Consider the following 7867-nt stretch of genomic DNA (forward strand, 5'->3'; position numbering starts at 1 on the left):
ATCTAAATATGCATCCAAGAATGATTAATTGAAGCAATATAAGCATGTTGTTTGGGATGTTATTGAGCATTTTGATGCATTTTCTATTAATTGGATAGAGCAAACTAAAAATATTATGGCAGATTTCCTAGCTAATGTTGCTTTGAAAAATGATGATGCAACACTAACCTGTATTTCCACTGTGGAAATAAAATCTAGACCTGCTATCCCTGATAATGTGTACAATTGACAAGTTTTTGCTGATGATGAAGACATTCTTAGGTTTATCCAATGTGTTGATGATTATGATGGACAAAAGATTGATTGCAATGCATTGGTGGAAGTGGTAGATAATAGAGAGACAGTGTTTGGAAATGATGTTGTCCAGTTGGAAACCAATGAGATACCTAAAGGGTTGGTGGAGCTGGAGAGCATGTTTAGTTACAATGATAGTCATTTACACCAGCAATCTACCACCAAGTTAGAAGAGTTAGAGGAGGACCAAGTTAGAAGAGTTAGAGGAGGTAAACTTGGGGACAGAATCATTCCCTAAGTTGGTATATATTGGAAAGAAATTACCCCCTCATGTTAGGACTAACCTTATCAATTTATTGAAAAGGTATGAGCATGTCTTTGCTTGGTCTTATGAAGACCTAAAGGTGTATAGACAAGATCTTTTTCAGCATGAAGTTCCTTTACTTCCAGATGCTAAGCCTTTCAGACAGAAACAAAGACCTATCAACCCCTTATTAGAAACTAAAATGCAACAAGAATTGACTAAATTAAGAGAAGGGGGGATTATCAAACCAATAAGGCATTCTTCATGGGTCTCCAATTTGGTCCCAGTAAGGAAGAAGAATGGAGACATCAAATTATGTGTAGATTTTAGGAATCTGAATGTTGCTTCCCTAAAAGATAATTATTCATCCCCAAATATGGAAGCAAAGCTACAAAGAGTGACAGGTTGTGATCTTTTATCCATGATGGATGGTTTCTCAGGATACAATCAAGTGTTGGTAAAGGAGTCTGAACAGTTTAAAACAACTTTCACTACTCCATGGGGAACCTATGTATATGTGAAAATGCCATTTGGATTAAAAAATGTAGGAGCTACATTTCAGAGAGCTATGGATGTGGCTTTTAAAGAATTCATAAATATTATCATGGTGGTTTACCAAGATGATCTAACTTGTTTCTCAAAGAAAGCTGATGATCATTGTGGACATCTAGAGAAGGTGTTTGATAAAGCCCTGGAATTTGGTGTGTCACTGAATCCCAAGAAATGTCATTTTGGGGTCACTGAAGGAAAGTTATTGGGACACATAGTTTCCAAGGAAGGGGTAAGAATAGACCCTGAGAGAATTGAAGCAATCAATAGGGTGTCTGAACCTAAAAATGTGAAAGGTATCCAATCCTTTCTAGGCAAAGTAAATTTTGTCAGGAGATTCATTGCAAACTTCGCAGAGATAGTGAAACCTATTGTCAAATTGCTTAAGAAGGACACAAAGTTTCATTGGGATCAAGAAGCTTCAAAATATTTTGATGAGATTAAGAAGGAAATCCAAGAGGCACCAGTGTTGAAATCCCCTGATTATAGTAAGCCTTTTTCTTTGTTTTCTTTTGCTTCATATCACACGGTGGCTGCAGTACTATTATAAAAGGACAATGAAGGATATGAACATCCCATAGCCTTCTATAGTAAATCTTTGCAGGCAACAGAACTAAAGTATGAAACCATGGAGAAACAAGCGTATGCCCTAGTTAAAGCTATTAAGGCTTTTAGGCCATATTTAGTGAATGCAAACATTATTGCCTATGTCCCACATGCTGTAGTTAAAGATATTTTGTCTCAGTCTGAGGTTACTGGAAAGAGATGCAAATGGATTAATAGAATTCAGGAGTTCAACTTGGAGATAAAGATCACCAAATTGGTGAGAGGTTTAGGCTTGGCTAAGCTCATGACTGAGTCAAATCTCATGAATGTAGAAATACACAATGTTGAGGTTAGAGATGTTTTGGTCACTAGTATTGAGAGTCAACCCTGGTACACAGAGATAATCCAAGTTTTGAGAGGTGACATATTCTCAGAAGAAATGACATACAATTAGAAAAGAACTTTGAAACTTAAGTCCCAAAAGTATGTGCTCATTCAGGGTGATCTTTTCTGGAGAAAAAGAGATGGAGAGTTACTAATGTGTTTGGATGAATTTCAAGCTAAACAGGTGTTGATTGAAATGCATGATGGAGTATGTGGAGGTCACTATTCTGCTAAGACTACTGCTGGTAAGATAATACAGGTTGGGTATTATTGGCCCACTTTATTTAAAGATACCCATGCATATGTTTGGAGATGTGATCCATGTCAAAGATTCTCCTCCAAGCTTAAGTATGAAGGAGCCTTACCCCTAAATCCAGTCTCTGTAGAAGCTCCTTTTGTCCAGTGGGGCATTGATTTCATTGGAGAAATTGTTGAGAAGTCAGGGAGAGGTCATGGATGGATCATAGTGGCCACTGATTATTTCACCAAATGGATAGAAGCCATCCCTACAAGAAGAGCTACTAGTAAAATTGTCATTGATTTCCTGATGGATAATATTGTGACTAGATTTGGAACACCTACAAAATTGGTAATGGATAATGCTATGTGTTTCAGATCAGAAGAATTTGTAGGCTTTTGCAATAGTCATGGTATACTCATGTCATACTCATCACCTTATCACCCCCAGGGGAATGGACAAGCAAAATCCAGCAATAAAAGCCTGTTGAATATCATCAAGAAAATCCTTGAGAGAATAAAAGATCTTGGGATCAAAAGTTGAAGTTAGCTCTGTGGGCAGATAGAATAACAGTAAAAAAATCCATTGGAATGTCACCTTTTGAGTTGATTTATGGTACCCAAGCCAGACTACCGGTAAATAACCTTCTTCCAGTGTATAAATTTTTGCAGAATGAGGACATGGAGGTATCTAAACCAATGGAAAACCGAATGATCCAAATTGTAGAAATGGAGGAACTTAGGACTTCTGCCCATAAGAAAAATCAGAAGATCCAGTTGCAGTCAAAGTATCTTTTTGATAAAAGGAAATCACTAAGGAAGTTTCAAATTGATGACATGGTTCTTCAGTGGAATGCAAAAGGACAGGATAAAGGAAAGCATAAAAAATTTGAATCACTATGGATTGGCCCTTTTTTGGTTTGTGACTTAAATGGTAAGGATTCATATTTCTTGAAGAATATGGATGATGAAGTGCAGGAATTTCCAGTGCATGGACAATTCCTGAAGCATTATTTCTCTTAATGTCCATGCACGGTAGGTCCTTTGTTTGTACATATTTTGTTTTCTTTCCTGCTTTTCTGGTTTTGGTCTGTGTTTTAGTCTGTTTCTCCAGAGTTTCTGAGTCTTCTTGTGTTGATCTCGCAATCAACCATCCCCAGTCAGAGCCACTGTTATCACTGATTAAAATTGGGTTTTTCTTTTCCCATGATTGGCTATGGTATGTTGAAATTTTTGAGTAGGGTGTAATTCCAAGTGCTTCAGTTTTGTTCTAGACCTTAAGGGTTTAAGGGTTTTTTATTTTAGATCCTATCTTATTTGTTTTAAACCCTCTAGTTTCTAATCTGTCATTACTTTATTCACTTAAGTTATGGGTCATGGGGTCGTAGGAAGTGTCCCCCCTTATTATTTTCCTAGGCGGTTACGTTGATCAAGTGAAAAATTTAATGCCTTGTACGTTTTTCTTCTAAAGTTGTTGGGCCGAGTAACTAGTGCGCATCTCATGGATGGATCCACGGCTCACGCTATTTCACTAGGTGAAGTTGCGCATAGTTTAAGACCAGCGAAGTTGTGAAAACCACATGGCATGCCACATAGATGGTCCAGCTGGTTGTTGACAGCGAGTAAAATGGCGGCACATGGGACAGGTCACAACAGTCAGCGGGTTAGGACTAAAGGCTGAAAGGCAGGCCCCAGAGGTGAGTCAGGTCGCAGGTGGAGATGACCTGGCAGGTACAGTTGTTAAAAATTTATTGAAGCCCTGTAGTTTCTTATTGACAAATAAGAAGGTGACAAATCAGCGCCGAATGTGACAGGGCGCCAGGTGTTCATGATGAGTCGGTGGGCCCACCCCTCCTGAGAGCCTTTTCAGAGGATTAAACGCCGATCAACTTATGAGATGATCCAACGGTCGGCGCTATTTTGCAAGGGTAAGGTACTCACTCTTTATGCCCGAAATAGCGAGAATGAATGAGAACCGTCCACGTGTCATGATGATGACCTAGAGGACAAAGCTATTGAGATGAAAGTGAGGCCCCTGTGGTTTCTTTCTGGTGAATGACAGAGTGACAAATCAGCGCCACAAGTGACTAGATGCTAGGTGTTCACGATGAGTCAGCGGGCCCACCCCTCCTGAGAGCCTTTTCAAAGGATTAAATGCTGATCAGCTTATGAGATGATCCAACGATCGGCGCTATTTCGCAAGGGTAAAGTGCTCACTCTTTATGCCCCCAAAATTGCGAGAGTAAACGAGAACCATCCACATGTCATGATGACACGTGGTCTAAGAAGAAAGTGTGGGCCCGCCAAGGTGGAAACGTCGGTATAAAAGGAAAGACACGCGGCCAGCATTAAGTGGAATGTGAAGGGAATTTCAAGGCCAATGATTCAACGCCACATGGTATTATGCAGCTAATAAAAAAAGCAGGACCCAGAAAAAGGCCAAAGCCATCAGTTAATCTAACGCTCGATCAAGTTTCTTTTGATCGAACGGTTGGCGCTATTTCACAGGACTAAGCTGCCCGATAGTTATGCTTCACGAAGTTGCGAAAGAGCAAAATGGAACACTTGCAGGAATGTTGTGACCCGTTGGAGCGAAAAATACAAATTCTTGTATGAATTCAATTTCGAAGGGACGGCTGGAGCATGCGGAATCAATGTTATAGTTAAGGCCCTGAGTACAAATATTTGATTTCCTAACTACCAAGTGAAGATATCTTTTAAAAGATTTTGCAAAAGAGCAAACGCAGAGTTATCTTCTTCAGATATAGAGCAAGTCGGTTCAGTTGCAGAAAAAATTCCTTCAAGCAAAGATCAGGTTCTCTCATATTTTTGTAGCAATTCTTGTGTGGTGTTCTAAGTAAGATAAATCTTTTGTTGCAGGATTGTTTAAGAGTGATATTCATTTTCTTGCATTTTCAAAATGGCTCCTAAAAGGGAATTTTCTGGCAAGGTTAACTATTTAGAAAGAAGTGTATGTGATGATTTTTTAGAACAGTTGACGTTATCAACCAATCAGGCATCAAAGGCCAAAGAGTTAGTGGCCAGGGCTCCCCGTTTGAAGATAGGAGAAGGATTGTATGACAAAGGTAATTGGCTGAGAGACCCATAGGTTGGACTGTCCGGGTTGGGGTTGTTTAAAGTTGGATTTCGAATGAGAAATTCTCCTGCCCCTCAAAATAGTATCTAGAAACTAGATGTTGGGAAATTAGTAGTCCCAAGGGTATTCATGGATACAGACCTGCTAACCCAAATGGCGTTAAATTATGATCCAGTCACAAGATGCATCCGGGATGTAAATGGAAAAACCCTTGTTGAAATTAATGCTGAAGAGTTTAGGACATCATTTGGACTTAATGAGTTCACAAACTTCCTGGAACCTATAAGTTTCACAGCATTAGCCCAAGTTTACGGTGCACAGAGGAGTCATCTCAGGAATGGGCCTCTCAAGGAACTTTTCGTGAAAATAGGAGGGTTAACAGTTGTAGGACCTAGCACACAAGAGCCCTTCTCATTAAGTATGTTTACCCTGAGGGCTAAAGGAATGTACTGGGCACTTTGTCAAGTTCTAGGAGAAGATGCTGAAGCAAATATGCCCAATCATTACTTGCTAATGATTGTCCAGATTTTGAATCCTTCTCTTGCTATCACATTTGATTATGCCTCTTTCATTGCCGATGCTATCCATGGAGGGTTGATAGGAATAATGAATGGAAAGGTGGACAGACCTTTTGGATGGTATTCACTCTTAATGCACCTTTTTCTCTTCAAAGGTGGTGATTATTTCGCCAGTGGACTAGACCTGGTTAAGGAGAAGGAAGGAGAAAAAATGCCAGTACAATTATGGAGTACTGTGTTGTCATGGGACAGAGAGGATGCTAGTTTCTTAAAGTTTGATAAATATTTTGCATCCAAAATAAGGACTCTCCTCTGCTCTGATAACCCAAGAGTCCCCAAGGTTCTTCTGGAATTCATAAGGCCAAAAGAATTTGCAGAGAACATCAAAATTGTTCATAACTGGGGCGACATCTATTTATATCCAGTCTCCATAGTTTTTAGAGTTTTTGGTTTCAGGGGTACTCCATTTTTGTTACCTTACCAGGTCCCTCTCAAAGTGGGAATAGTGGAGATCCTTAGGCAAATTGGTGGCCTACAAGAGGCAGAGTTAATAGGCAGAGGTACAGGGACTATTTTCCCTATGGCTACCATAGCCCACCAATTCGTAATAACAAAGGGAGGCTGGAATTGCTTTGAGGATTTCCTCAAACCTTATCATTTATCCACTGCAGTGTCCAGGTGTGCTGATCCAGAGGACTTCTTCAACGGTCTGTTTAAGAAGAAGGTAGCATGCAGAGGTAGGCCTCATCAATTCCAATTTCCTAAAGACCTCATTAGGAATGAATTTGATCTAGATGAGCAGGAACTAAGGAAAGAAAAGTGGGTGGCTTATAAGAAAGCCTTGGATTTTGTGCATCAGTTTGATGCTAGCTATGACCCATTGTCTAGCTTCTTCCCATTAGAGGAAAAAATAAATTTTTTGATTGTTTTCTTTGAAGATGTGATGCAAACACTAAAGGAGAAGAGGGAAGCTATGATTAAGAGCAACCCTGAAAAGGCCAGAGTGATCTTAAGTAGGTCAGCTTCCAGCAAAGCAATTCCTCCTGGTGATTACACACTGCATAAGAAATTAGGTTACAGTGTGCTGGTGCCTACAACAGGAGAGCCCTCTACATCCAAAGGAAAGAGGAAGATACAAGATGTCATTGACATCCAAGACAGCCCAAAGAAGCAAAGGGTGGGGAAGGAAGTGCAATCAGATACACCCTTGTATTCCCCATCCCAATCCCTTATCCATATAGGAGATGAACAAGCAGCAGCTGAACACCTCTTGCCGTTGGGTAGCTTAGGGGAAATTGCATACACCTATGATGAAGTGGAGGAAGGGATGCCAGAAGAGCCCATTGATGCTGAAATGGATATTACCTCCACTAAACTAAAAGGCCAAGAGTGGGATCCTGAGATAAAAAAGGCAAGTAGTGCCTTTTTAGCTGATGACAACTTTGTCACATCGGAAGCATTTATGCAATTCATTTGGAAACAACATATAGATAGATATAATGCTAGATGTGAGACAAGAAAGGCTGAGCAGCCAAATAAAGATCCAACCTCAGTGGAGGAAGAAATAAAATAAGAGATGATGGAGGAATTCAAGACCATCACCCCTGAGCAGGGAAGAGATATGGTAGCACAAGCTGGAGTGCTTATCTTGCCAGACTAGGATATTACTGATGCCCTGGTGCTAGATGCAGTGAGAAAAGAAACTAAACCCATGGAAGGGGTTACTTTCAATAAGGATAATGCTGCAGTAGTCATGTGGTCTCTCAAGAGAAACGAGAGCAAGAAAGGAAAAGACACCCCAAGGTCAAGTTACCTTGGTGGAATGATGGTAAAGAGAGTGCAAAGTGCAGGGGTAGTAGAGGCTGCTAGTACTGTGTTAGAAACTGCAAAGTTCAGTGTTGCAGTGGCAGAGAAGGAAGCCAAAGAAAAAGAGGCCCTCCAAATTAAGTTGGAAACAGTTTTAAAGGCCTATAACAGTGCCAAGGAGGAGGTAACAGG

This window comes from Cryptomeria japonica, chromosome 2 (genome assembly GCF_030272615.1).
Source record: "Cryptomeria japonica chromosome 2, Sugi_1.0, whole genome shotgun sequence".
NCBI classification, from domain to species: domain Eukaryota; kingdom Viridiplantae; phylum Streptophyta; class Pinopsida; order Cupressales; family Cupressaceae; genus Cryptomeria; species Cryptomeria japonica.